Here is a 27,863-nt window from a genome sequence, read left to right on the forward strand (position 1 = left end):
TTTTTCACAATCCTGGAGTCTTCTCTGGATGAAGAATATTTTAGAAAACACATAGGGTTTACTGATACTATAAAAAATAGAGTTTTATTAATAGTATAAGAAGCTAGATCTTACTGTAAGAAACAGTGACTCAGTTTAAAAAGCTCCATACTGTGGTTGGCTTCAGATCTTAGAACTTAATAAAGATAAAATTTCAAAGTGTCAGAACCTTTTTTTTTTTCTTATCTTGTAAATCTTCAAGCTTGTTGATTTTTAAGAATTTAGATACATATAAATACTAGATTCTCCCAGATCTTTTATTTGACATTTAAAAATTTATTTAAATTTATTTTTTAACTGATATGGAAAACATAAAAATTATACACATTTGTGAGATACCATGTGATCCCGAGAGTTGGGGTGCAGGGGATGGAACCCAGGGCCTCATCCATGCAAGGAAAGTGATCTTTCACTGAACTTTACATCTAGTCTTCCATCTGATGTTTTGATACATGTGTACATTGATTAATATTTTAATCAGGTTAAACATATCTCTTTTATTTTGTTATGTTGAGAACACAAAATCTTTTCTTCTAGCTTTTTGAATTATATCATACTTTGTTACTCTTTTACCACATCAGAATTTCTTAGCTGCTATTTGACAAAGTATCCCGTGATCAACTTCTCTTCCCTCCTCCTACTGTCTGTGGCCTTAGAGATAACATTTTATTCTCAACTTCAATTTTTTAAATCTCACGTGAAGGATATCATGCAATAGTTTTCTTTCTTTGCCTGGTTTATTTCACTTAACATAATTGATCTTCAGTTCCATCCATATTGTTGCAAATGAGAGGATTTCATTTTCCTTTTTTGCCAAAATATTCTTAATTGTTGCTGTATATCATGATTTCTTCATCCATTCATCAGTTGACCACATTTAGGTTGTTTTCATTTCTTGGCTGCACTGAACATGGAAGTGTAGATATCCCTATGACATCTTGATTGCTAGATTGCATGGTAGTTCTATTTTCAAAATTTAGAGGATTCTCCATACTGTTTTCCATTATTGCTTTACCAGTTTACATTCCCACTACCAGTGTGCATGGATTCCCTTTTTTTTTTTTTTACATCCCCTTGTTACCATTCATTTATCTTTAATCTTTTTGAAAATAGCCATTCTTACTGGAGTGAAGTAATACCTCATATGGTATCAATTTTTATTTTTCCTGAGCATTAGTGATATTAAACATTTTTTTTCATATACCTTGTAGCCATTTGTGTCATCCTTTGAGAAATGTCTATTTAGGTCAATTGCCCATTTTTAATCAGTTTATTTTTATTAATTTTTTGCTGGTAAGCTTTTGGAGTTCCATATACATTCTGGATATTAACCCTTTTCATGTGTATTTTTTGAAATTATTTTCTCCCATTCTATAGAGTTGCTTTGTTCTGTATTGATTGTTCTCTTTGCGGTACAGAAACTTCATTTGATGTAATCCATTTTGTCTATGCATGCTTTTATTTCCCTGTACTTTTTGGGTCTTACCCAGAAAATTATTGTATGTTCCAATGTCTTAAAGGATTTCCCCTATGTTTTCTTCTGGTAGTTTTATAGTTTTAAATATTACATGTAACTCATTAAGCCATTTGAGTTGCTTTTCGTAACTAGTAGGAAATAAGGGTCTATGATTCTCCTAGAACAAAGTTTAGATTGAGTGACCCAAATAGGCACCACTATTTGAGGGTAATGTTTGCTCTCTCTGTTATTCATGTCTCCTAATCTGAGTTTGTCCTCAGCTCCAGGTCCATATATCCTGCGGTTTAACATCTTCGTCTAGCTATTCCACAGTAGTACCTTAAACTTAGCATGGTTAATGCTGTATTCATCTTCCTTGTCCTTGTCTCAAAATGCACAATATCCCCCCAAAGAGCATTATATTCCTATTCTTTTTGAATGGCAACATTATCTATTAGACACTTGGAAACTTCTGTTGATTTTTCTCTTCTTCTTTTATTTATATATGACAGTGGAATGCATTACAATTCTTATTTCACATTTAGAGCACAAATTTTCATATCTCTGATTGTATACAAAGTATATTCACACCAACTCATTTCTTCCTACCTATACTTTGGATAGTAATGATCATCACGTTCCACCATCATTTTTAACCCCATGTCCCCACCTTTCCCCTCCAACCCCTCTGTCCTATCTAGAGTTCGTCTATTCCTCCCAGGCTCCCTCTCCCTATCCCACTATGAGTCAGCCTCCTTATATCAAAGAAAACATTCATCATTTGGTTATTTGGGGTTGACTACCTTCATATAGCATTATCTTCTCTAACTCCATCCATTTACCTGCAAATGCCATGATTTTATTCTCCTTTATTGCTGAGTCTCTACTTTCCACATTTGTTCAACCACCAGGTTCTATAGATGATAATGATGATAGTTAACATTTATTGAGTTATCACAGGCACTGTGCTGTGTAGTTTGAAAACAAAATTTCACTGATCTCCCTTAAATTTAATATTTCTGCCATATCCACTTCTTTTCATCTCACTATCACTTCCTTAGTTTAGTCCCTTGTCATTTCTCTGCTAGCTAAGCTTAAAACCTCTTGATTAATGATATCCAACCCTTCAATGCCATTTAGCATGTTGTAGCCAGTCACATCATTCTGCTGTATGAAATCTATCAGTGTCTCTCTGCTGCCTATTTTTTATTGATTTTTCTAACTTAAAAGTCTTCTATGGAAATATAAGTAACTTGAATAGATGAAACAGAGCTGATGTGGTTGAGGTGAGTTTGTCTGCATCAGTTTAGACAAAACTGTCTTATAGAAGAAAGTCTAAATTTTCTTTATGTCATACAGTGCCCTCTATGATCTGGGCTTACTCATACTTTCAGCCTCTTGCCATTTCTACCATCAACTGTACACACCAGTGATTCTGAGATTTGCAATAACTAAGCATGTCTTAGTCTTTTACATCTTCCTGCTTTCTGAGGTTCGAGTAAGCATCCCTCTGCCTGGATTGCTTCTCTACTATTTAGGCTGACTAACATCTATTTTTTTAAACTTTCAGCTAACATGCCACCTCCTCAGGGAAGTCCTCCTTCCTTAAACAGTCCTTGGTATGTGTCACAGATATGACTGGATTTTCATAATACTATATGAGTTTGACAGCATTTATCACATTCTTAATCATTTACTTCCCTTTCTTTGGAGCCTAAATGCTTCTAAATCACAGGATTTATTTATTTTTGTATTGCTAGTATTTAGTTTTGTTGCTTATATACAATTCGATACTTGATGAATGGATGGGTAAATATTAATTATTATATGTAATTATATGTGTTTTTTTTCTGGTAATGATTATTTTGGCCATGAATAACTTTTATCAATGATATACAAATTTTGGACAAATGGCTGTTATTAGAGATATAATTCATGGATAAAATTTAGATGATGAAGTTATAATAATCTTGGCTTTTATTCTCATCTTGCTTTTATATTGTCACTAATCATTTGTTTTCATTGAGTATTTTTGCAAGGAATTGTGCTAAGTGTTAAGGATACAGAAATGAATTCGAGGATACTGACTCACAATCTAGTAAAAGGAATGAACAATTATACAGATAATTATATATGCTGTGTAAATTATATATGGGTGTGTATGTGTGCATATGTATGTATGTGTGTATGTGTATAGGTATATAATATAGCTATGGGGGACACCTGGCTCATGGAGAGTGTTTCCCATAGAAGTCGGCACCTTAGCTAACTCTAGACAGACAAGTCACATAAAATGAAATAGTTTGGATTGGAGTTGGGAAGGATATTGCACACAAATGGACCAACATATGCAAAAATTTGGATAAAAGAGAACATATGTTTGGAAGACTATAGTTGAGTATGGCTGGTGTTTGGTGGGCTGGGAGTGAAATACAAAGATGAGACTGCAAGTAGTGTTTAGTTCAAGGAATTACTTAATGTTATAGACATTAGGAAACTATTGAATGGCCTTAAGCAAATAAATGATCAGATGTATGTTTTAGGACTGTACAGTGGAGAGTGGTTTGAATAAGTTGAGGTAGAGAGCAGCTAGGTGGCTGTTTGCAGGGATATAGTTGAGAGAGAATTACCTGAACCAAGATGGATAAAAAAGGTAAAAATATTTGAGGTTATCTCAAGACTTTTGGAGGTCAATCATATATAGTAGGTGAGGGAATAAGAATAATTATGATTCTGTTTTGAGCATTTTGATGGATGGTGATGTCATCAAATTGCCAATTCATTTACCAGTGTTAGGAATTTAGGCTTAAGGATTGACGTTTGGGGCAGGTAAGGTAAATGTGTCCAAAATTGGAAGTATTGAGTTTGAAGTGCCAATACCATTTCTAAGTGAAGAGAATCAGGTATGTTAGGAACCTGAGTCAGAGATGTAGACCTGGAGATAAGAGATTTGGGCACTATCTGTAAACAGATAGTAGTTAGAACCAAAGAAGTAAATATAATTGCCCTGAATATGTGTATAATGGGATAGGGATAGAAACCTGGCAAGGGCAACTTTTAAGTCGTGGGCAAATGAAGAGATTTAAGAAGATTGAGAAGAAACAGACATTCAGGAGGAAAGCAGAAGGTTGGTTAATTTCATAAATCTGGTAAATTTACTCCTGGAAAGCCTTAAAATCTATACATAATGTGGAAGAGGAAGTCTGAAGGAAGAGAAAAATTATGGGATGTTTTTCTGTTGTGGATCAGGATTAGCTCTTTTCTCATTTAATATTTATTATAGCATATAAGATATTTCATAGTCTGGTTCAATCTACTTCCTTTGCTTTATCTTTCATTTCTGTATTACACATAAAAGAGTATCACGTGTCTCTGTTTGGTAGATCTATCTTCCCATGCTTTTTTGGAAATATTTTAAAAATTATGGTAACATGAAACATAAAATTTGCTATATTAACCACTGTAAATGTAAAGTTTAGTAGTTTTATATGTATTCACATTGTTATGCAGCAGAACTCTAATACTATTTGGTCTTATAAAACTGAAATTCTGTACCTATTAAACTATAACTCCCCTTTATTCAGTCCCAAGGCTCCTTTGTACATTCTTGCACCATGAATTTCACTACTCTAGATACCTCATGTAAGTGTATCAGATTATTAATTTTTTTGTGATGAGCTTGTTTCACTTAGCTCAATGTCTTCATGGTTCATCTGTGTTGTCATATATTGGAGGATTTCCTTCCTTTTTAAGACTGAACAGTATTCCACTCTGTATATCACATTTTGTTTATCCATTTTTCTGTTGATAGGTACTTGGACTGCTTGCACTTTTTGACTGTCGTGAATAATTCTGCTATGAATGTGTGAGAACAAATGTATCTTCAAATCGCTATTTCAGTTCTTTTGGCTAAACACTCAGAAGTATGGGATAGCTAAATTATATCTACTGCCATTTTAAATATTTTGAGGAACTGCTTTGCTGTTTTCCATGTTGAATTCACATTTCTGCCATCTTCCAATGCTTTGACTTCAAAGGGTAGTAGAGTGTGGGCTTTTAAGTGAGAATGCCTGTGTTCATGTCTTAGCTCATTAGATGTGTATTTTTAGCAAGTTATTTGATCTTTTTATACTTCAGTCATTTTTTTTTACCAAAAGGGAAAATATTACCACTTAAAGTATAAGATTGTTGATAAGTTTGAATCAAATAATGTATATAGTGGAGTTTTGACATTTCCTATTTGTGGACCATTGTAGACATTAGGATCTGTTACTCAGTGATGGTGGTGGTGGTGCTGTTGCTGCTATTGCTGCTGTTGCTGCTATTGCTGCTGCTACTGCTATTTCTGCTAGTAAATATGAGCACTAAGAAGTCAGAGAAAGAAATGATTTTACCAGTGGGAGTTGTGGAAAGTCTCACAGAGGTGACATTTGAGCTGTGTATTGAATGATGACAAGGGGTTCAATTTAGTGTGGCTAGAAATCCTGATAGACTAAATGGATTAGATTAATGAGAGTTTGAGGTGTCACTGGAAGAGGACCAAGGAGTTCCTAGAGGGGGGAACCTCAGCTCAAAGACTTAAGTGAGATTCTTGAGAAACATCATAGAAATGAATTTAAGAACATTCCAATTAAAGTTTCAGATTTATTGAGGAAAGCAAGGAGTACATATTTAAGGGAGAATGTAGGCCATCTTGAGAGAGGGAAAGATGTTTTGGGGGTTCTCAGGCTCTTTTAAAGGAGACTTGGTGAGGGGTGGGAAGATATGTGATGATGACATCAATCTGGTGATCACAAGATGTTTTATTGTGGTCTGGTTGTTCTCAGGATCTTTAGGTTGATATGGTGTCTATTATCTGTCAATAGATATTGCTGGAAAGTTCCCTAAATTATAGAAACGTCATATCTTTCTTTGCTTAATCTATTAATTGACTTGACTAATTAATAGTGCACAAGATATTTTTCATAAGAGAGTGAGTTTTTGGTAATTCTAAGATTTACAGATTTCTCATAAATTTTGGAATGACAGGCTTGGTAGAAGAACTAACCGGGGGTGTGACAGGCCTGGAAAGGTATTCCAGATTAAAATTATGTTTCCTTGCCCTTCTTTTCATCTCTGTTCTACCTATGTTTTATTTCTTCTACATCAAAAATAGAATTAGACTGGAGCTGTATGGTGCAGACTTTATTTACTGAGGTAGGAATATGGATATTTATTATTAGTTTTTGCAGTGTTGGGGATTGAACCCAGGATCTCATGCATTCTGTGCCAAGTACTTTCTTAAGAATTATCTTTAATGTCTTTGTCTTTCCCTCAAACCCATGTTTAGTCCTTCAGCATATCCTGTCAGCTCTACATTTTTTTTTTATGTTAATCAAAATCTATTCCCAAGCTGAACAACAGATGGACTTCAAAATGGTTGTACTTCTTGCTCCTCTCCAATACATACGCTATTATTGTCTGGCATTTAAATTCATCTTGGATTGTTTTTGTTCTTAATCTCAAATTAGATGCAATTAATTATTCTTCAGACAGTGTTTGTTTGCATATACCAAAATGTTTATCATTTCTTTGCATCATAGACATTACTTCTGGGATTTTCTCTATTTTTTCTGTAATTAAATCCTTTAGAAATATCTTTTATGAAGATCTATTTAAAATTTATTTAATTTGTTTATGTATCTATGTAATAATGTCTTTTCTTTAGTCTTATTCTTTAAATATAGTTTTGTGGGCAATATAGACCTACCAGTTTCTTTTTTTAAAATAAAATGTGAACTTTTAAAAAATTTGTTCTAATTAGTTATACATGATAGCAGAATGCATTTCTATTCATTGTACACAAATGGAGCACAACTTCTCATTTCTCTGGTTGTATCTGATGTAGTATCACTCCATATATGCAGTCATACGTGTATCTGTCCATCATTCCACTATCTTTCTTGCCCCCATTCCTCCTCCCCACTCTTCCCTCCCCTTTGCCCAATCAGAATTCCTTCATTTTTCCGATGCCTTTCCATTATGGATCAGCATCTACTTATCAGATGAGAGAATATTTGGCCTTTGGTTTTTGGGGACTGGATTACTTCGCTTAGCATGATATTCCCAACTCTATCTGTTTACCTGCAAATGCCATAATTTTATTCTCTTTTGATGCTAATAATATTCCATTGTGTATATAAACCAGTTTCTTTATCCATTCATCTATTGAAGAGCATCTAGGTTGCTTCCACAGTTTAGCTATTGTGAGTTGAGCTGCTATAAACATTAACATGGTCATATTATTATAATATGCTTATTTTAAGTCTTTTGGGTATAAACCGAGGAGTGGGATAGCTGGGTGAAATAGTGGTTCTATTTCAAGTTTTCTAAGAAATCTCCACACTGCTTTCCAGAGTGGTTGCACCAATTTGCAGTGCCACCAGTAATGTATGATGGACCTTTTTCTCCACATCCTCATCAATACTTATTACTGCATATATTCTTGATAATTGCCATTCTGACTGGAGATGAAATCTTAGTTTTGATTTGCATTTCTCTAATTCCTAGAGATGTTGAACACTTTTAAATATATTTGTTGATTGATTGTATATCTTAAAAATGATAGGTAGGAAAAAAATAGGTGGCAATGCCTTAATTGTATGCATGTTGTCAGGTGTGAGGGCCTCTTCCATCCTTGTCAAGGGGAGTGCTAACCTTTTCTCCTTTCATATAACACTGTCAGCTCTACTTCTAAGACAACTCAAATCTAACTAGTTTTCTCCTTCTTTACTCTTCTTTCTAGTTCATTCCACATTCATTTACTATTGGACTACTCAGATAACCTCCTTATTGTCCTTTTTCCACTATGGCCCCAGTAATTAGCCTTTCCCTTCTGCCTAAGTTTATCATATATAACTGTCTTCCTTCTTCACCGTACTGTACTATAGCTATCATTATGCACTGTTTTTTTTTTCATGATTTATAATAATGTTTGTGCCTTTTGTCTTTTTTTTGTCCTTTATCTTTATTGCCAGGGACTTATCATTTTATTAGTCTTATCAGAGAACTAGCTTTTGCTTTGTTGACTCCTTCAGTATTGTCTTTGTTTTCTATCTAATTTATCCTTATCATTTCCTTCCTTATACTTTCTTTGGCTTAGAATCACTCTTGTTCTTTTTCTAATTTCTTGAATTAAATTCTTAATACTTGATTTTTAAGCATTTTGTTTTTTTAAACTTTTTGTAATCATTTACAGCCATTTGAATCTCTCTCAGGACCACAATAACCATCTTCCATGAATGTTCAGTATTTTCCAATAGCCACTAGACTTTTAATTTTTGCTATAGGTTATTTAGAAGTGTGTTTTTAAGTTCCCAAAATTTTGTTCAAGTCTTGATCGAAATTTTAATTCCATTAAACATGACAAAATGTACAAATAATACAAAATATAGAAAGTAAATAGTTTTAATATGCCTCCTTTCTTCCACCCTGTACCCTACCCTCTTTACCTCTAGCCCCACCTTAGAGAAACATTAATTATACTTTTTATATATCCCATAATATGCTGTTCAGATATCTAAGTAATTTGCAGAAAAATGTGTAAGTATTTATAATGTATATATTAGATTCATTGTAGGACAATTTATAAGATATGGAACAGTTTAACTTAAGGATCCCTATTTTGCCTTTTTATAACCATATCTGCCTCCTTTGTAGTGCCCACACTGTTATTTCTGATTCTGGTAGCCAGGAATCTGTTTATCATTGCTTTAATTTTGTCATTTCAAGTATGGAACTGTACATTATATAAACTTTGGCACTTTTTTTTTTTACACTGTGATTCCTGGAGATTCATCCAGGTTCTTGCATGTATTGTGTGTGTGTGTGTGTGTGTGTGTGTGTTTGTTTGTTTTACTGCTGAATGATACTTCATATTACTTACATAGCAAACTTTGTTTAAACATTCACTGTTGAAGAGTATCTAAGCTGATTTCCATTTTTGACTATTACAAATAAAATTGTGTGTGTGTGTATGTGTATAAGTTTTTATTTGAGATAAATTCTCAGGAGAGCAATCACTGAGTCAAACAGTAATTAATGTGTTTAGCTTTTTAGGAAATTGCCAAATTATTTCCCACTGTGCCTGTAACATTTTATAATCGTACTAGCAACATATGAGTGATCTAGTTCCTCTACTTCTTTGATAGAATTTAGTGTTGCCGATATTTTTTCTGATAATTCTTTACAGATGTGCACTCATCTCACAGTTTAGTTTTAATTCACATTTTGTTAGTAACTAATGATGTTGATCATTTTGCATGTGCTTATTTGCCATCTGTATATTCTCTTCCATAAAACATATTCATATCCTTTGCCCACTTTCAATTGGATTGTTTATTTTACTGTTGAATTTTTAGAGTTCTTTATATGTTCTAAACAAATATATTTAACTTTATCTTTGTGGTAAATAGTTTCCAGTTTAGTTACATTATTGTCACAGAATGAGCACTGCAGGTTATTAATTGTTTGGTATATTTTGGAATTGCTTAATGGTTTGGAGCCATATGTTCCCCTGTGGCTTAATAAGAATGTTTTTTTTCCCCTCTAATTCTTGGATATGGCATTCTGTATGTTTAGTTGATCAATCTTGTAATTTTATTATATAAAACTATTATTATTCCTATCCTGATTATTGAATTCTTAATTTCCTTGCAATTCTGTTATTATTTGTTTCATATATTCTAAGTGTTTATTAATAAGGGCATGTAAGTTTGGAATTGTAATATTCTTGTATGGTTACACTTATTATTTTCCCCAAATAATGCTTTTTATGCTTTAAAGATTATTTTTTATGACATTAGCACAATGACAAGGTTTCCTTGTTTTCTTCCAGATAACTTTTCTAGCCTTTTAGAACATAATTTTCTTCCCTTTTTCCCCTATGGTGCTAGGGATCAAACCCAAGACCTTGTGAATGCTAAATAAGTACTCTGCCACTGAGCTATATATTAAAACCGGAATTTTTAGAAAATTTTAAATCTGTCTGGCAATTGTTTTTAACTGAATTTAGTTGTTTGTATTTCTTTCTCTTAACTAATATTTGGATATATTTCTTTTTTTTTTTAAAGAGAGAGTGAGAGAGTGAGAGAGTGGGAGAGAGAGAGAGAGAGAGAGAGAGAGAGAGAGAGAGAGAGAGAGAGAGAGAATTTTTAATATTTATTTTTTAGTTCTCGGCGGACACAACATCTTCGTTGGTATGTGGTGCTGAGGATCGAACCCGGGCCACACGCATGCCAGGCGAGCACGCTACCCCTTGAGCCACATCCCCAGCCCCATTTGGATATATTTCACCCCTCTTATTTTCTACTTTTTCTTTAGCCTCTTTGCTTTGCTTTTATTCCCTCTCCTTTTGGTCTCTTTTTTAAAAAATATACAGAAGTATGCTTTCTTCCTGCACATAGATTTGAAATTCATATATGAAATTTATATTCTAGATTAGAAAAACCTTAACATTTTCACTTATATTTTCAAACTTTAAGCTAATTAAACTATTCTCTCTTCACAAGCAATACAAAGATTACCCCTCTATCATGCTTATTGTTGTCTGATATTTTGTTGACACTTTGATTTTATACCTCTTTGGTCATTATTGTTGTGTTTTTTTTTAATCAGTTAATGCTTATTTATATCTGCCTTCATGTTAAACAGTTTCTTTGCTTGCTCTTCATTTTGTAGCCATCATTTCTTTCTTGAAATTCTTTCTACCTGAGCTCAGTGGTGATAAACTCTGTTAATGCTTTTATTTTAATCTCAGTCTTGACTTATAATTTAGTAGGTTCTGTTATTACACATTAATAGTGTTTTTTTTCCCTCACAGTATATTGTTCTTTGGCTTCTTTTGTGGCTTTTGAGAAGTTTCTATTAATTCAATGCTATTCTATTATAGGGAGATTGTCTTTTCTTTCTGATTGTTTTATCATTTTTCTGTTTGCATTTGTAGTTATTCAGTCTATTCTTGTCTAAATGTTGACTTTGTTTCCATTTTTCTTGCTCTGAAATTGTTTGGCTTCTTGAAACAAGATACTTATACCTATAGTTGTCAGGAAAATTTCCAGATATTTCTTCAAAAATTACCTCTCTTATTCTTCTTTTTGGAACTTCTTTTACAGATGTATGAGATCTTCTTCTTCCTTCTCTTTTCCTTTTGCTGGCTACTTGGAGTATATTTTTGCTGGCAAATAATTATGTGTGTCAGGAACTTTATTTGATGCATAGGTAGTATATAGTGAGCTCTCTTGACTTCTTTGTTTGGTATTTGCTGTTTTGATATGAAAAATAATTCTCTGTGTTTGCTGGAGTCTGCCTAGTTTATAGGGTTGGATGCAGAGGACCTAGTCAAGATGGGGGCCTGGCTTTCTCTGTAGTGGGCTGGCAGTCTGGTCACCCATTGGTGTGATCTTGTTTCTGGAGGCCTGGGGTCCAGGTTTTCATGTGCTTTGGGGATTTGAACACTGGGGATATGAAGGAAAGGTGGATTTCCCGAGACAGAAATTTTCTACCAGTATTCCTGGTGGGCCTTTTGGAGACCCAAGCTGGTGGAGGATGGCTTAACCTTAGGACTTGTCATTTCTATAGGAGTTGCTGGAAGTAAACTCAGGTGGACTTATAGTACTTGTGTGTCCATGGTTGAGCTCCTGGAGGGGTAGGTGCCATGATCTTGCCTGCAGGCTTGTGGAAACCTTTGTGACAACTGGGGATAGGGTGTAACAAGCCAGTTTGCAGAGGAGACCACAAGTTTGGACCACTCTGACCTAGATATATGTGCAGACTCATTCTGTCTTTATTCCTCTTAATATCTCTTTGTCATTCCTCATCTTTTTTCCTTTTGGTGCTTCATTATATGTAATTTCTTCGGCTTTATTTTCTAGTTTTTAAATATATTTTTTAAATTTTTAGTTATAGATGAACACAGTATCTTTATTTTGTGTACTTGTTTTTATGTAGTGCTGAGAATCTAATCCAGTGCCTCCCATGTGCAAAGCAAGTGCTCTGCCCCTGAGCCACAATTCCAGCCCTATCTTCTAGTTTTATACTTGAAAACTTTAATCTACAGATGAGCCACTTGTTTTTGTAAATTAAGTCTTATTGGACCACAGCCATGCTTGTGTGACATATACACAAAACACATATTTACATACTCACCATGGCTGCTTTTATACTACTAAAGCCAAGTTAAGTAGCTGCAACAGTGACTGTGTAGCATGCAAAGGCTAAAATATTAACTAGCCTTTGAGAAAAAAGTTTGCAGACCTCTTTTCTAGTTCATTAATTCTCTCTTCAGAGGTATTTGATTTTCTATTTATTCTAGTGTTTGTTTTTACTTCAGTGACTTTCACTTCAAGAAGTTGTTTGTTCTGTTTTTAAAAGCTGTCATGTTCATTCCCTTTGTTTCATTAATTTTTAAAAAGCTAACTTTAGTTATATGAAGTCATTGAAGGGTTTAATACTGTTTGGTATTATCTTTCTTGTTTCAGGGTCAGTATTTTTTCTTTTTTTTCCACCAGAAATGTTTAATTTTGAATTTTATAAAGTGGGACGTTATCTGTAGGGATCTTTTATTTCTGCTGAATGTTTTTGCATTTTGCCATGTCACCCAGTGCTATTACTGGTGGTATTTGTTTCCTTTTGCTGACATAACCAAGTATCGCAAATGTAGACTCTTAAAACAGACTTATTATTCCACAGTTCTTATAGATTATAAATCTGAAATGAGTCCTATGGGGCTGAAATTAAAATGAAGGTAATGCTGCATTCCTTTTGGAGGTTCCTGAAGAAAATCTGTTTCCTTGTCCCTCCACTGCCAGCTTCTAGAGGTCATTGGCATCCACTCTCTCCATCTTCAAAACAATCTGGAAAGCAGTATGGAGAGTCCTTCAAAAACTTGGAATGGAACCACCATTTGCCCACCTATCCCACTCCTTGGTTTATACCCAAAGGACTTAAAATCAAACTACAGGGACACAGCCATATCAATGTTTATAGCAGCACAATTCACAATAGCTTAATTATGGAACCAACCTGGATGCCCTTCAGTAGATGAGATAGGGAAACTTTGATATATATGCACAGTGGAACATTACTCAGCATTAAAAGAGAATAAAATCATGGTATTTGCACTCCGTAAATGGATGAAGTTGGAGAATATAATGCTAAGTGAAACAAGCCAATCCCCAAAAAACAAAGGCTGAATGTTTTCTTTGATATGAGGATGCTGACTCCTAATGGGGATGTGGGGGGAACATGGGAGGAATGGAAGTACTTTAGAGAGGGGAAAGGAGGAGGTAAGGGGGTAGGGATGATGGTGGAATGTAGGCATCATTACCCTGAGTATATGTATGAAGGCATGAATGGTGTGAAAATACTTTGTGTACAATCAGTGACTTGAAAAATTGTGCTCTATATGTGTAGTATGAAATGAATTGCATTCTATCATGTATAACAAATTAGAATAAATAAAAATATTAAAAAATAAATCATGGCAACTCTGCTTAAGTCATCCCATCTCCATCTTCTGCTTTTGTCTTGCCTTCTTTTAGAAGGAATTTTGTGATTACACTGGGGTGGGTGTGGATAATGTAAGATAATCTTTGCACCTCAAGATTCTTAATCACATTAGCAAAATCCCTTTGCCACATAAAATAACACCTTACAGCTTCTGGGATTAGAACATGGACATCTTTGGGGACCTATTATTCTGTGAACCACATGGGCCAAAGCAGTTTTTATGTTAATTTCTAGGCTTGGGGTTTCCTGGTTTATGAGGGTAGTATAAATTAGAGCACTGTAGTATAAAGTTGCCATTTTAAATTCTCAGAAAAAAATTCTCTTTTCATGTACAGTCAGCTTAAGCATTATCTCCATTATGCATTCTCTTTGGACATACAATAGTTCCCTTATGCCTTTTTCCCATCCTTATCTCCATTTTGTGTGAACAATTTTTAGTATTTCTGGATCCACTGCTTCCTAGTGAAGCCTTCATTGATAATCCAAGTAATATCAGTTTTTCTATTTATAATTTCAGGTATTATGTACAGTTTGCAATATAACATTTTTCACATTGTATTATTGTTTGTAGATCTGCACAGGCCATGATTCATTCATCTATATATCACCATTGCCATATTCATTCATCTATATATCACCATTGCCAAACAGTACCTGGAATATAACAGTTCCTCAATAAAAATTTGATTATTTATTAAATAAAGTTTAATAATATTTATATGTGTCAAGCCACTACATTCTTGATGAGAAAGTTGATGTGTGCAGGGTCAAGCAAGCAAATAATGATAGGATTGGGGCCAACACCAAGGTTTTATTTCTATGCCAGCATTCTTTGAAATAAAATGCACTAACTTTTCTGTTGACAATGATTTGGCTTGCTCTAACTAATTCTAATTTCAGACATAGTATAAAATTATTACCTTCTATTTTTGGCTATTCCTCAATACATTTCTGCAGTTAAATGGGTTACATCCATGGTTCTCAAATTGTATCGGTGTTCTGACACTTGGTGGGTGGTAGTGGTTGATTTTGAAGCTATAGGATAAACACTGGGATATATTAACAGTAGTGTATAAATTTTATTAAGTTAAAAACCTTAAGACTCTTTGAACTAATTTTAGACTCCCAGAAAAGTTGCAAAATCAATAGAGTTTCTATATATACTTCATTGAGCATCCCTGAATGTTAGTATCTTCAGTATTTATTATAGTTCAAATTGGAAGAGTTCCCCAACATCTCATTTGCTAAGGCTTGTTCACCAGCCTGTAGTGCTATTGGGAGGTGGTGCAACATTATGGGGTGAGGTCTAGTGGGGCATGCCCTTGAAGGGCAGATTGGGAATTCATTCCCTTCTTTCCTCTCTTTGCTTTCTGGCTAACACAAGGTGAGTAGCTTTGCTGTACCATGTGCTCCCCATTATAATGTTTTGCTTCACCATAGGCTCCCCACTATAATGTTTTGCTTCACCATAAGCCCAAATGCAAGAAAACCGAGTGACTGTGGACTGAAACATCTGAATCTTTGAGCCATGATAAATGTTTTCTCCTTTAAAGTTACTCATCTCAGATATTTTGTGAAAGTGAGGGAAAGCCGAATAACTTATCCATAGAATAATTATTAAAATTCAGAAATGTATATGAGTGGAATACTATTAACTAAACTGCAGAACTTATACTAATTCTACCAGTTTCTCCAAAAGTGTTATATTTTGTTCCAGGGTCTGGTCCAGGATTCCATATTCCCTTTAGGTGTTAACAGCCTCAAATTATATCCCTTAAGATACATTGTGTTGTTTGTCTACTGTTGAATTTCTTTTTCTTTACCTATCTTCATGTATTTGTTGTAATTCTTCTGTAAAGAAGAGCTGTCTCTTCCCTCCTATTTATTTATTTATTTAACCATTTACATCAGTATGGCTCCTGGATATTTATATTGTTCACTGGGTTATAATCCCGTATTAGCATCTATTATTTGGTTGTTCATATTGTCCATCTTTGGCCACTATGAGTTCCTGCCAATTGGGTCCAATGTGCTTTTGAAATGTTTCATTTTTGTTTGAGTACTTTATTTCTGGCCCAGCAAGCACCGCAGGCTCATCTATATTTTTCCTCCTCTAACCCTAGAGTTAACAACTTATCAAAGAGTTCTACCTCTATACATTTAGAAAACAAGATCTGAGTTCTATACATGCTCATTTCAACTGGGGTGTTATTATTGCTTCTATGCTCTCAGTGGACAGGGCTGATTAGTATAGAATGTATTTAGATCTGTTGACATATATACATCCGTATTTCTGTATTTGTTTTTTTTGTGTGTGTGTTTTAAAAACCATAGATCCATGGTGTTACTTTAAATAGCATATATTCAGAATATTATTTAAAAATGAATATATGATCAAATATGTTCCAAAATTTACCAATTTTTAAGATGACCCTTGAAAAGTCAACAATATTTTGTGTTTATGTAGGACTACTGTAAACTATTTCCTGGTTTTCCTAGTCTCTTAAGCCTTGAGAGCAGCTTCAAAGGAAATGTTGAGAAATCTTATATCAGTATATACTTTATTTGCTCTGAGGTGCTTGGCATATAGTAGGTCCTCAGTAAATACTTTTTGAATATATGACTCAGTATGAAAGTATAGAAATGTGGAGGGGCCCAGAATTTATACTGATTGATTTATGATCATGGTCAGAATTTGTAATTTCAGCTATCTTGCCAGATGTATATCACTGACCATGTAGGACATTAGATAAAGTAAATTCATGGTTTTAATTCATCACGAAAGCAAAAAGAACAACAAAACATATCCTAGCAGCACCTTGACATTTGAAGGGCCTTCTTTGTCTTTATTAGTTGTTAGAGCACCAGCTGTGCATAGGTACTCATAAATGCCATTTGGTGACTGTGTAGGGTTTAAAGCTTACTTTAGTTTCTTGAAAGTTTAGGATGATAAATTCTCTAGAAAACATTTGGTTTGTTTCTCAGTTTTCAGAGTTTTAATATTTTTTAGAAATTTCCAGTCATGGAGAATGAACACTACTGTTATCTTTAATGTCTTAAAAGTCTAAACAAACTTTTTAACATGTGACAGTTAAGATGATATTCTAGGTTGGCAAAATATGGTCCATGGGCCAGATGCTTATTTTGTGAGTACATTGGAACACATATATGCCTGTTCGTTTTTTTATCATCTGTGTCTGTTTTGGGTATATATATAATGACATCATTGTGTTGTTGCATGAGAGACTCTGCTACCTACAAAACCTAAAATATTACTAGCTGATGCTTATTAGAAATGTTTGCTAATCCCTGCTCTGGAGAATAATTTATATATATATATATATATATATATATATATATTTATATATATATATATATATGTGTGTGTGTGTGTGTGTGTGTGTGTGTGTCTGCGTATATGTACATCTTTATCTGTACAATAGCTGTCTTGTATGAGAAGATATCAAAGGAAGATCAGAGAATTAAATAATGATTTATATTTAAAATGCATTAAAATCATGATTTTTAATTTTTTATTGCTAAGTAATGTATACCAAATCATGAAAATAAAAATAAAAAAGCATACTGCTATCAATTTTTATAAATATCCAGAAGTCATGAACATTAATTCTGGCATTTTCTATGCCATAAAATATTAGGGTAAAAGAATGAGGGGCTGTAATAAAAGGATCCAAAACACAGTGTCTTGAAGAACAGTTACTAAATATATTTTGTGACTTAAACAAGCTCAGAGGCTTTAGGGCTAAACAAGGAATAGCTCTGTTCCTTAAGTGCTCAAATTCCTTCCATTTTGGTTCTATACCATTCCCTAGGGGTTTCTTTGCACGGTATAAACTGGGTCACAGGTTAGCCTAGGTTCCAGCTTACAAGGAGGAGAAAAGAGTGTGGATATTCCTTTGTTCTTTTAAGGCCTGGTCCCAGAATGAAATGTATCATCTCTGCTTGTATACCATAGACGAAAATTTATTTATCCACATAATAGTTGTATGGAGGGATAAAACAAATGACTAGCTTGTGGTCTTCATATGGGAGGAGGTGAGGGGGGAGATTTTGTTAGACGGTAGTAGTCTCTGCATTCTCTTAAGTCCATACCATGTTTTGCAAAAGATGTGTGTTTTTAAACAACATTTTACCATGTCAAAATAGGATTTTTCTACTAATTATAATGGCCTTTATAGTATTTTTATGTTACAAATACTATGATTCATTTAACATGCTCTTAATTGTGTATTAGGATATTTTCAATTTTTCTATTATAAACAAAATGTGAACATCTGTGTACATATGATTTCTACTTATAAATTTGTAATACTTTGAAAGAAGGCATTGTTCAAATTTTAATCATTTGTAAAATAGTTATATGATCTTTTTTTTTTCTTTTTCTCTAAACAAGTGTCATAAAGTCAGTTTGACATTGGGCTTGTACAAAAAACTCTAGTACCTCAGTAAAATTGAATATGCTGGTTATGAATTAAGTGAAATTCACCTTTTTTACAGGAAGATTTATTTAGGAAGCCAGTAGAATAGTAGCCTCAATTGATAAAATGTAATTTCATTCTGGTGAACTGCTGAGTAGTGTTGTTTTTCTTAATTTGATTAAAGTCTTTCTATTTATTTATTTAATTATTATCTCTTTTAATTGGTTTTTTTTTTTTTTTTTTTTTGGTACTGGGAATTTAAACCCAAGCCACTCTACACTGAGCAACACCCCCAGCTCTTTATTAATTATTTATTTTTAATTTTGAGACAGGGTCTCATTAAATTGCAGAAATAGCCTTGAATTTGCCATTCTCCTGCCTCTGTCTCCTGAGTTGCTGGGCCACTGTGCCCAGTTTGATAATCTTTTTTATTTTGAAAAGATTGAATATTAAGTAAAACAAAAGCTATAACTCAAAGCAAAAATACAGTGTGACTTTTATGTGTGTGCATGTATTACATTTATGATTTTCTGAAAATCAACTTAGTATTTTTAATCTTCTGTGGCTGGCATTTTATTTCATTAAAGTGATGGTTCTGAAGTGGCCTATTATAACATACTAGTTACAGCTTCTATTGATTTATAAACTCTGTCGAAGTGTCATTATCAATAATAGCTAATCTTATTCAAAATAGTTACTTAAGTGTTATATTGCCATAAATTTCTGTGATTTTAAACTAGACTTCTGTGAAATTGAAGTTGAAAGAGCTCTAATTTTATGTGTGAACTCTAAAAAATGTAAAATATGGTTCTTTTGGGGGAGCTACATTTACTGTAAGTATTAATGAGCTGTTGACATGTGAAAGTTCAAGAATAGATGTTGAGATTTAGAAGAGCAATTTGCAATTCAAAATATAGATATTGGCATTTACTTTAAATTTGAAGTTGCTAAAGGGAGATGCAAGAAGATGAGAAGTTTATACTTGACTAAAATATACCTCTACAGATAATTGTATATCTACATTGCCTGGCCATTTTTTTCCTGATTATATATATTATTGGTTAGTTTTATTTTGTTTTCTGTCCTTCTTCACTTTTTACTGTGTACCATGTTAGAGAAAAAAGAAAGCAAATCAGTTGTAAACTATGATACTGTCTCACTGAATTCATTTAAATTCGGTTTTTCGTAGAGTTTAAGAGTATACTCAATATTTGGAGTCATTTTTTATTTTGTTTGTACTGGGGATTGAACCCATGGTTGCTTTTCTGCTAAACAACATTCCCAGCCCTTTTAATTTAATTTAATTTTTTAAAGAAAACTCTTGAGACAGGGTCTTGTTCAGTTGCTGAGGCTAGTCTCCGACTTGAGATCTTCCTCCCTCAATCTTCCTGGGATTACAGGCATGTGTCACCCCACCTGACAATGTTTGGCATGTTTAAATTTCATTATATTGCTTATTTGGTGGTTTTATAACTGGTTCCAAATAATTGGCTGTTGCCATGTACATTCGTGCATACCTGTAATCCCACCAACTTGAGAGGCTGAGGCAGGAGGATTGAAGTTTGAGTCAGGCCTTGGTAACTTAGCAAGGATCTAAGTAAATTAAGAAGACCCTATCTCAAAACAAACAAATAAATAAATAGTTCTAGCATGTTTCTCAGTGGTAAAGGAGCACTGGATTCAACTAAAAAAATATATAGTTGTTGAATCTTACCCTTATACTGCTAAACATATTTTTTGTTAAAAGTTTAAAACATTATGTTTAATAATTGGACCAAAGGATTATATTTAGTTAACTAGTATTATCTGACGTGGTTAAGAAATATGACGTCACTGGGTGTGGTATCACAGGCTGTAATCCCAGCAACAGCCACTTAAGAGGCTGAGACAGGAGGTTCATGAGTTCAGTGCCAGCCTTAGCAACTTAAAGAGAGCCCTAAGCAACTTAGTGAGAGAGACCCTGTCTCAAAATAAAACATAAAAAGGGATGGGGATGTGGCTCAGCAGTTATGTGTTCCTGGCTGTAATCCCTGGTACCAAAAAAAAAAAAAGATGATGTCACTATTACATGTCTATAAGTTTTAAGGCTAGGTGTCTCTTTGTTCTAGCCTATGAAAAACTTTTTTTTCTAGTTAGCAGTTGTGTCCAGTTAGGAATTATGTTGGAATTTGTTTAAGGTTATCTTCTTTTTTTTTTTAGATTCATAAAACTGTTTTTTTTGAGATTGTCAAGTCACAATTAAATTTTTATAATGGGTAACATTTATTATTATAATGTGAAATAATCTGCTTTCACAGTTGTAATCTGTTAAAGGATCAATTATCTTTGTCACATCTAATTCTTCTTTGAAAGAAATCTTTTTCATTTAATCAGAAAAATGATACGCTTATCATAAGAATTTAAGGAACATATCTGTCAATGTATCACATGTACATGCACATACATATATTGAAAATATACATGTCAGTCTTCTCATATACCATTCTTAAGAGTCTGCTACTAGTTTCGTGTATTCTGTCCAGAGAACTTATGGGATAAAGTTTCAAGATAGAAGAATGAATGTGTGAATGAACAGATAAAATAAATTGAATAGATGAAAATAACACATTATAGTATCCCACCATCAACACTATGTATTTGCCTTTTCTTTTTACATCTAATAATATCATTTAGTAATATGTTACAACATTAATAGTGAAAGAACAATTTTATAAACCTATTTTTTATAAATAAATATGTGACCAAAACTAGATGACTAAATAAAATCATATGGGAATATATAAGGAAAATGATTTCTTGAGTTGTAGAGCTATGGCTAACAGTCATTTCAATGTGTAGCTTGAATCCCCATTGTGCCAGTAAAGATTGTCAAGATTTCTGGTAACTTTTCCACATTTAAGAGAAAGTGAGAATGTCTTCCTACAGGACTTTCTTTAAGGTACAATAAAATGGGTGGTAGTTGTAGGAGGGAGAGCTTTTGTGCTCCCATGGACTTGACATTATATTTTTCTTCATGATGGACTTGACATTATATTAATTCCCATTTCTTCTATCTCATTATTTATTATATTCTGGCACTAAGACAAGAGACCCTAAAATTTGTCTGGAATTTTCACTTTTCAAGAAATTCATTCATTGTGATTACAAACCAGTTGTAACATTACATGATGTGCTTTGCTTGTTTCTGGATATCAATAGATTACAACCAGACTGACTCTGACCTCTGTCTTCATGGTGGAACTTGGACCCTAATCCTGGTTATAGGCATTAAATATGCTTAAGTTTTATATTATAAATTGTATTATGAAGAAAAAGGGAGTATAATAAAAGAATAAAAGAAACATTATTTAGAGTTGGTGGTAGAAGTGTGGGGTGAGCTGGAGTGGTCATGATAATTCCTATTTACTTCTCACTTTGGATATAAGAGTCTAACACTCTTTGAGAGCCTGCATCATTTCCGGCCTTAATCCTTTTATAGAAAGTTAATTAATTTCTTGGTACAGGCAGATTTTTGTAACTTAATAAACCTTTAACTCATTGAGCCGCCTTAGAAATTACATATGCACTTGTCTGTCAAATCAATGTTAAAGTATTTTCTGCCCTGTAAGTTAACTGTACATATATAGAATTAAGTGAAAAGTTTACTTCTGATGTTTTGATTCTGTAACCAAAGGACAGAAATACTCTATTCAATGATTATTAGCTCTTACACAAAGAAAGCAGTATTGACTCAACAGTTATTCCCACTATGAAGTTTGTTTTTAGTGGCTTTAGTTTGTGGGAATTGAGGTTTTCTTGTTTGTCTTTTATAAGGCAAAAATGAAGGAACAATCTTTTTCTATCAAAATGTTCACATCTGTATGTAAATAAGATAGCTCAAGGATAAGTTTTAAGCATTTTAAATTTTAAGACTACCATATATGGATTGGAAAATAAAATCTCATGTAAAAGAAAATTTATCTTGTATGGAAAAGAAACAGTGCTCTTCTCTAAGGGTGAGAAAGATGTGTAAGTATCAGAGAATCAGTTGTTACACTGTTTTCTCCTTATTTTCCAATTTGAAGCTGGATTTCATGATGTCACTATTTTCTGAGTGAGTGTGATTTTCATTAGAGTATGCTAATCTAGTGTTCAAGATGTTATATGTAATTAGAGACAATGCGATGTAATAATAGCTACCGTTAGCTATTTTCTTGATTCTTTATGAATGGTAAGCTATTTAAATTCTACACTTTTCTAAAAAAGTATATTTTCCTACATTCTGCAGATAAGGAAACAAACTTAGATAATTAAAGTAACTTGTCCAATGTCATGACTATTAAGGGAAAGAAATAGGGTTTAAACCTAGATTCTTTTTTTTTTTCCTACAAAGCCTCTGCTCTTATCACTAAGGTAATCTGTCATGTTGGGAAAAAAGACAAGTACTCGGTTTGATGATCAAGAAACTTGGTACAAGTTAGGACTCTGTTACTAATTACTTAAAGTGACTAATGTTGTTTTCCTTGACTGTAAAATGAACCTAGCACACAACCTACTAAGTACCTGTCACCTGTGAGGGGCCAGTAAGGTCTTACAACAAAATGTGGAAGGTTCATCAAAAACTTTTTTTAATGAAATAATGAGGAACATGTTCAGCTTCTGATTTGGAGAACAGAGCAAGGAAAAATACTTGAAAGCAATTTATGAATTTGTATGGTCTCCAAAGAGAAATGCCATTTTATCTTTTGGACATGAAAATTTGTAGGATAGGGTCTTCATTTGCCAATGACATTTCTTGCACAAGCAGGATTTTTCCCCTATAGAGGTCACACAGGCGCTTGATTGAGATAACTCTTTGCAGAAATTGTGAAACACCTTTTCTCTAGATATTACTAACTTTAATTTTTTTTTTTTTGGTAGTGGGCATTGATCCCAGGGGTTCTCTACCACTGAACTGCATTCCTAGCTCTTTTAAAAAATGTATTAGTACCTTAGAGTTACAAATAATTTTGTGATTCATTTTAACATAATCATACATGTTCAGAATATAATTTGCTCCAGTTCAGTGCCCACTACTTTCTCTTTCCCTCCCCTTTGACCCTCCCATTACCCCTCTTGTACTCTACTGGTCATCCTTCTATTTATGCTCTTTAAAATTGGTGCTTTATAGATACACATAAGGGTGAAATTCACTGTGGTATTTTGTGTATAGCATAATTTGGTCAATTTCATTTCTGCAGTTCCTTCCTTTTCCCAGCCCTTTTTTAAATTTTTTATTTTGAAGCAGGGTCTTGCTAAGTTGCTCATGTTTGTTTTGAATATGTGATTTTACTGTTGAAGCCTCCTCAATGGCTGACATTTCAGGCCTCAGTCACTTGGCCTGGCTAGATGTTATTAATTTTGAATTCTTTTATTCAGTGGTTTTGAATCAGGGTAGCTTTCACATAAATAGGAAACTGCAAGTAAAGATAATTGAATGTACATATGCATTTTTCCTTCTATCTTCTCCATCTTCTTCCTCTTGAACTTTTTAAAAGGATCCTTATTTTTGTTTTGTTGATTTTCTTTTGCTTTGTGATGGTGAATATCTCTACCAGCTTCTTGGGAGTTTGAGGAATATTAATAAGCTTCATAGCTAAAAGGAGAGTGATCTACAGCAGTAAAGCTTTAAACTTTTTGTTGTTGATCTAATTTTTCTTTTTCCCCAAAAAATAAAAAAATGACTTTAATTTGCCTTTCCATGACAAGGAAGGGTTAAATTGGAGGAGCTGTGAGACTCTGAAGTAGATAATCAGGAAGAAGAAATTCCTAGTACTCAATCCTTGGATCTGTGAGCTCTGTGCTTTGAGCTATGTCCCCGTTCCTGTCTATTTCTCTTTCTTCCTAGGATTGTTGACCAGATATTGATCTGAATCTGTAGCTAACTAGATGAGCCCAGATCAGAGATATCAGTTAGTGCGTCATCCGCAGAGAAGTGATAATTAAACCAGCGGAAATAGATGAGACCATAAAAAGAAACAAGAATAAAGGACAACTTTTTTTTTTTTTGTTTATTGGTTGTTCACAACATTACAAAGCTCTTGACATATCATATTTTTATACATTAGATTGAAGTGGGTTATGAACTCCCAATTTTACCCCAAATGCAGAATCACATCGGTTATACATCCACAGTTTTACATAATGCCCAATTAGTAATTGTTGTATTCTGCTACCTTTCCTATCCTGTACTATCCCCCCTCCCCTCCCCTCCCTTCTTCTCTCTCTACCCCATCTACTGTAATTCATTACTCTCCTTGTTTATTTTCCCATTCCCCTCACAACCTCTTATATGTAATTTTGTATAGCAATGAGGGTCTCCCTTCATTTTCATGCAGTTTCCCTTTTCTCTCCCTTTCCCTCCCATCTCATGACTCTGTTAAATGTTAGTCTTTTCTTCCTGCTCTTCCTCCTTGCTCTGTTCATGGTTGCGCTCATTATATCAAAGAAGACATTTGGTATTTGTTTTTTAGGGATTGACTAGCTTCACTAAGCATAATCTGCTCTAGTGCCATCCATTTCCCTGCAAATTCTATGATTTTGTCATTTTTTATTGCTGCATAGTACTCCATTGTGTAAAGATGCCACATTTTTTTTTATCCATTCATCTATTGAAGGGCATCTGGGTTGGTTCCACAGTCTAGCTATTGTGAATTGTGCTGCTATGAACATCGATATGGCAGCATCCCTGTAGCATGCTCTTTTAAGGTCTTCAGGGAATAGTCCGAGAAGGGCAATAGCAGGGTCAAATGGTGGTTCCATTCCCAGCTTTCCCAGGAATCTCCAAACTGCTTTCCAAATTGGCCGCACCAATTTGCAGTCCCACCAGCAATGTACAAGAGTACCCTTTTCTCCACATCCTCGCCAGCATTTGTTGTTGTTTGACTTCATAGTGGCTGCCAATCTTACTGGAGTGAGATGGTATCTTAGGGTGGTTTTGATTTGCATTTCTCTGACTGCTAGAGATGGTGAGCATTTTTTCATGTACTTGTTGATTGATTGTATGTCCTCCTCTGAGAAGTGTCTGTTCAGATCCTTGGCCCATTTGTTGATTGGGTTATTTGTTATCTTATTGTCTAATTTTTTGAGTTCTTTGTATACTCTGGATATTAGGGCTCTATCTGAAGTGTGAGGAGTAAAAATTTGTTCCCAGGATGTAGGCTCCCTATTTACCTCTCTTATTGTTTCTCTTGCTGAGAAAAAACTTTTTAGTTTAAGTAAGTCCCATTTGTTGATTCTTGTTATTAACTCTTGTGCTATGGGTGTTCTATTAAGGAATTTGGAGCCCAACCCCACAATATGTAGATCGGAGCCAACTTTTTCTTCTATCAGACGCAGAGTCTCTGATTTGATATCAAGCTCCTTGATCCATTTAGAGTTAACTTTTGTGCATGGCGAGAGGAAGGGATTCAGTTTCATTTTTTTGCATATGGATTTCCAGTTTTCCCAACACCATTTGTTGAAGATGCTATCCTTCCTCCATTGCATGCTTTTAGCCCCTTTATCAAATATAAGATAGTTGTAACTTTGTGGATTAGTCTCTGGGACAACTTTTTTATATTACTACTTACCTGCCTGCCTTGGTTGTCTTAAATGGATTTGAATGGGTGGATTTGTGTGGGATAACTGACAACTCTAAACATAGGAACATCTCTCTCTAGGTCTAATGACTGGAAATATAGCTTGGTATTTCTTGCCAATAGACTGGTCTGATTGCCAAAGCAAATGCCTAGAGCTTCATGGAACTCTTTTAAAGCCAGGTAACATTTTAAAACCACATGTTATACATGATAAATATGTACAATTTTTATTTGCTAATAAAAATGTCCACTAAGGTCCTGGTCATTGTCTTTGACATAAGAATAACATCTGCATTCTCTATCATGGGGATTCCCCTTCCCTTATTTTGGAGTGGGAGGTGGTAAAGGAGTTTAGTTTTCTTTGTATCAGATATATGGAACTTTGACTAAATGAAAATTTATGTAGAGGCTAAGTCTGAAAAATTTTGTAACCTGTTCTATTATTTTTCACCAGCAAGTCCTGTCATGACTCATGGTATTCCAACAAAATTAAAATGGAATAAAGTCTTTATAAATGTGCACCATTCATAGTACTGAATAACAGCCAGCAAACCAATACTAGTAGGCATGCTTGACTTCTATTTTCTCATTCTACCATATACATAAAGATATTTTAACATATTGAATATGAGACATGCAATAATATTGATTGCATTCTAGGGCAGCTCTGACATTGGAGTAGACATAGTCATAAAATTATAATCCCGTTTTCATTATACAAATAAATTGGGTCAGCAAAAAAAAAAAAAAACTTTAGACTTTATTCCATGTAATGTTTGTAAACATTGATTTTTTTCTTATGTGATTTAGATTGAAGGGTTTGTATGTGTTTATAATTTAAGATTCTAACCAAATGGGTTATAGTATATAATGTTATATTGTGGGAAGAGTATAGACTTTGGAGACTGATATTCCCTGAGCTTTTTGTTATTTCCTATCTGAGTGAATTAGAAATGATATCAACTTCACAGTTGTTTTTTCCCTATTGTGTAATGGAGATAAATATAGCGCCAGTTTTTGATTCACATAAAGTCTAAGCGAAATAGTGAATGTAAAATGCCAAACTTGTATATATAGATTTTTCTGTTTTTTTCTTCCCCTTTAAGTGAATTAAGCCAACATTTCACAAAATATGTTCTGTTAAAACCTAATACTTCAAAATGCTTTTTCAAAAAATGGTATTCATTGGTCAACTGAATTTGTGAAATAGTACATACTGCTGTATTCCCTCTTGAAGAACTACAAAAAACGTGACCATATTTAGGGGTGCTGAGAAGAAGCCATGCCACAAATAAACCATTTGTTGTTGTTTTTGTTATTTAACTTTTTAAAACTCAGGGTTTTCCAAATCTATTTTGGCATTGTGCTTTATTTTTTATTTTTGGACACATTAACAGTCCATGTTATTATAGGGAATACATTTTGGAAATGGTGAATTTAGTTTATCAGGGCCAGGTGCTATTCAACATTTAAGGGTTTGGCTTCATTGAACCACAGCTACTATTATCCTGTGTCTATGTGTGCAAGTCTCAGTGTCCTCACTTATAAAATTGCATCTTTCCTATCTACCTCACCTAATTTCTGGAAAAGCCCATGATAAAATATTTGTATAAACAACTTCAAAGTTTAAAAATATCATTATTGTAAGGTGGTCTTTTCTTCTATTCTATGAAAAGGAATTGTAGGAGCAGTGAATGTAAAATAGGACCATCTAGAGGTTGGGCTGGGCTGCTTCCCTTTCTCAATGACCGAGCTTAGTCCCCATTGACTATCTGCCTGAAAACA

At 33.8% G+C, this 27,863-nt stretch overlaps 1 protein-coding gene and 1 non-coding gene across 3 annotated transcripts in view; one reads left to right on the forward strand and one right to left on the reverse strand.

The window, feature by feature from the left end:
- Positions 1-27,863, forward strand: part of Chm (CHM Rab escort protein) — a 165,679-nt gene that overhangs the window by 28,079 nt on the left and 109,737 nt on the right. The window lies entirely within an intron of this gene.
- LOC120891211 (U6atac minor spliceosomal RNA) lies at positions 8,091-8,213 on the reverse strand. Its single transcript, XR_005735587.2, has one exon. It is a non-coding gene; the product is annotated as a U6atac minor spliceosomal RNA (small nuclear RNA).

The sequence above is a fragment of the Ictidomys tridecemlineatus genome, chromosome X (assembly GCF_052094955.1).
Source record: "Ictidomys tridecemlineatus isolate mIctTri1 chromosome X, mIctTri1.hap1, whole genome shotgun sequence".
NCBI lineage: Eukaryota > Metazoa > Chordata > Mammalia > Rodentia > Sciuridae > Ictidomys > Ictidomys tridecemlineatus.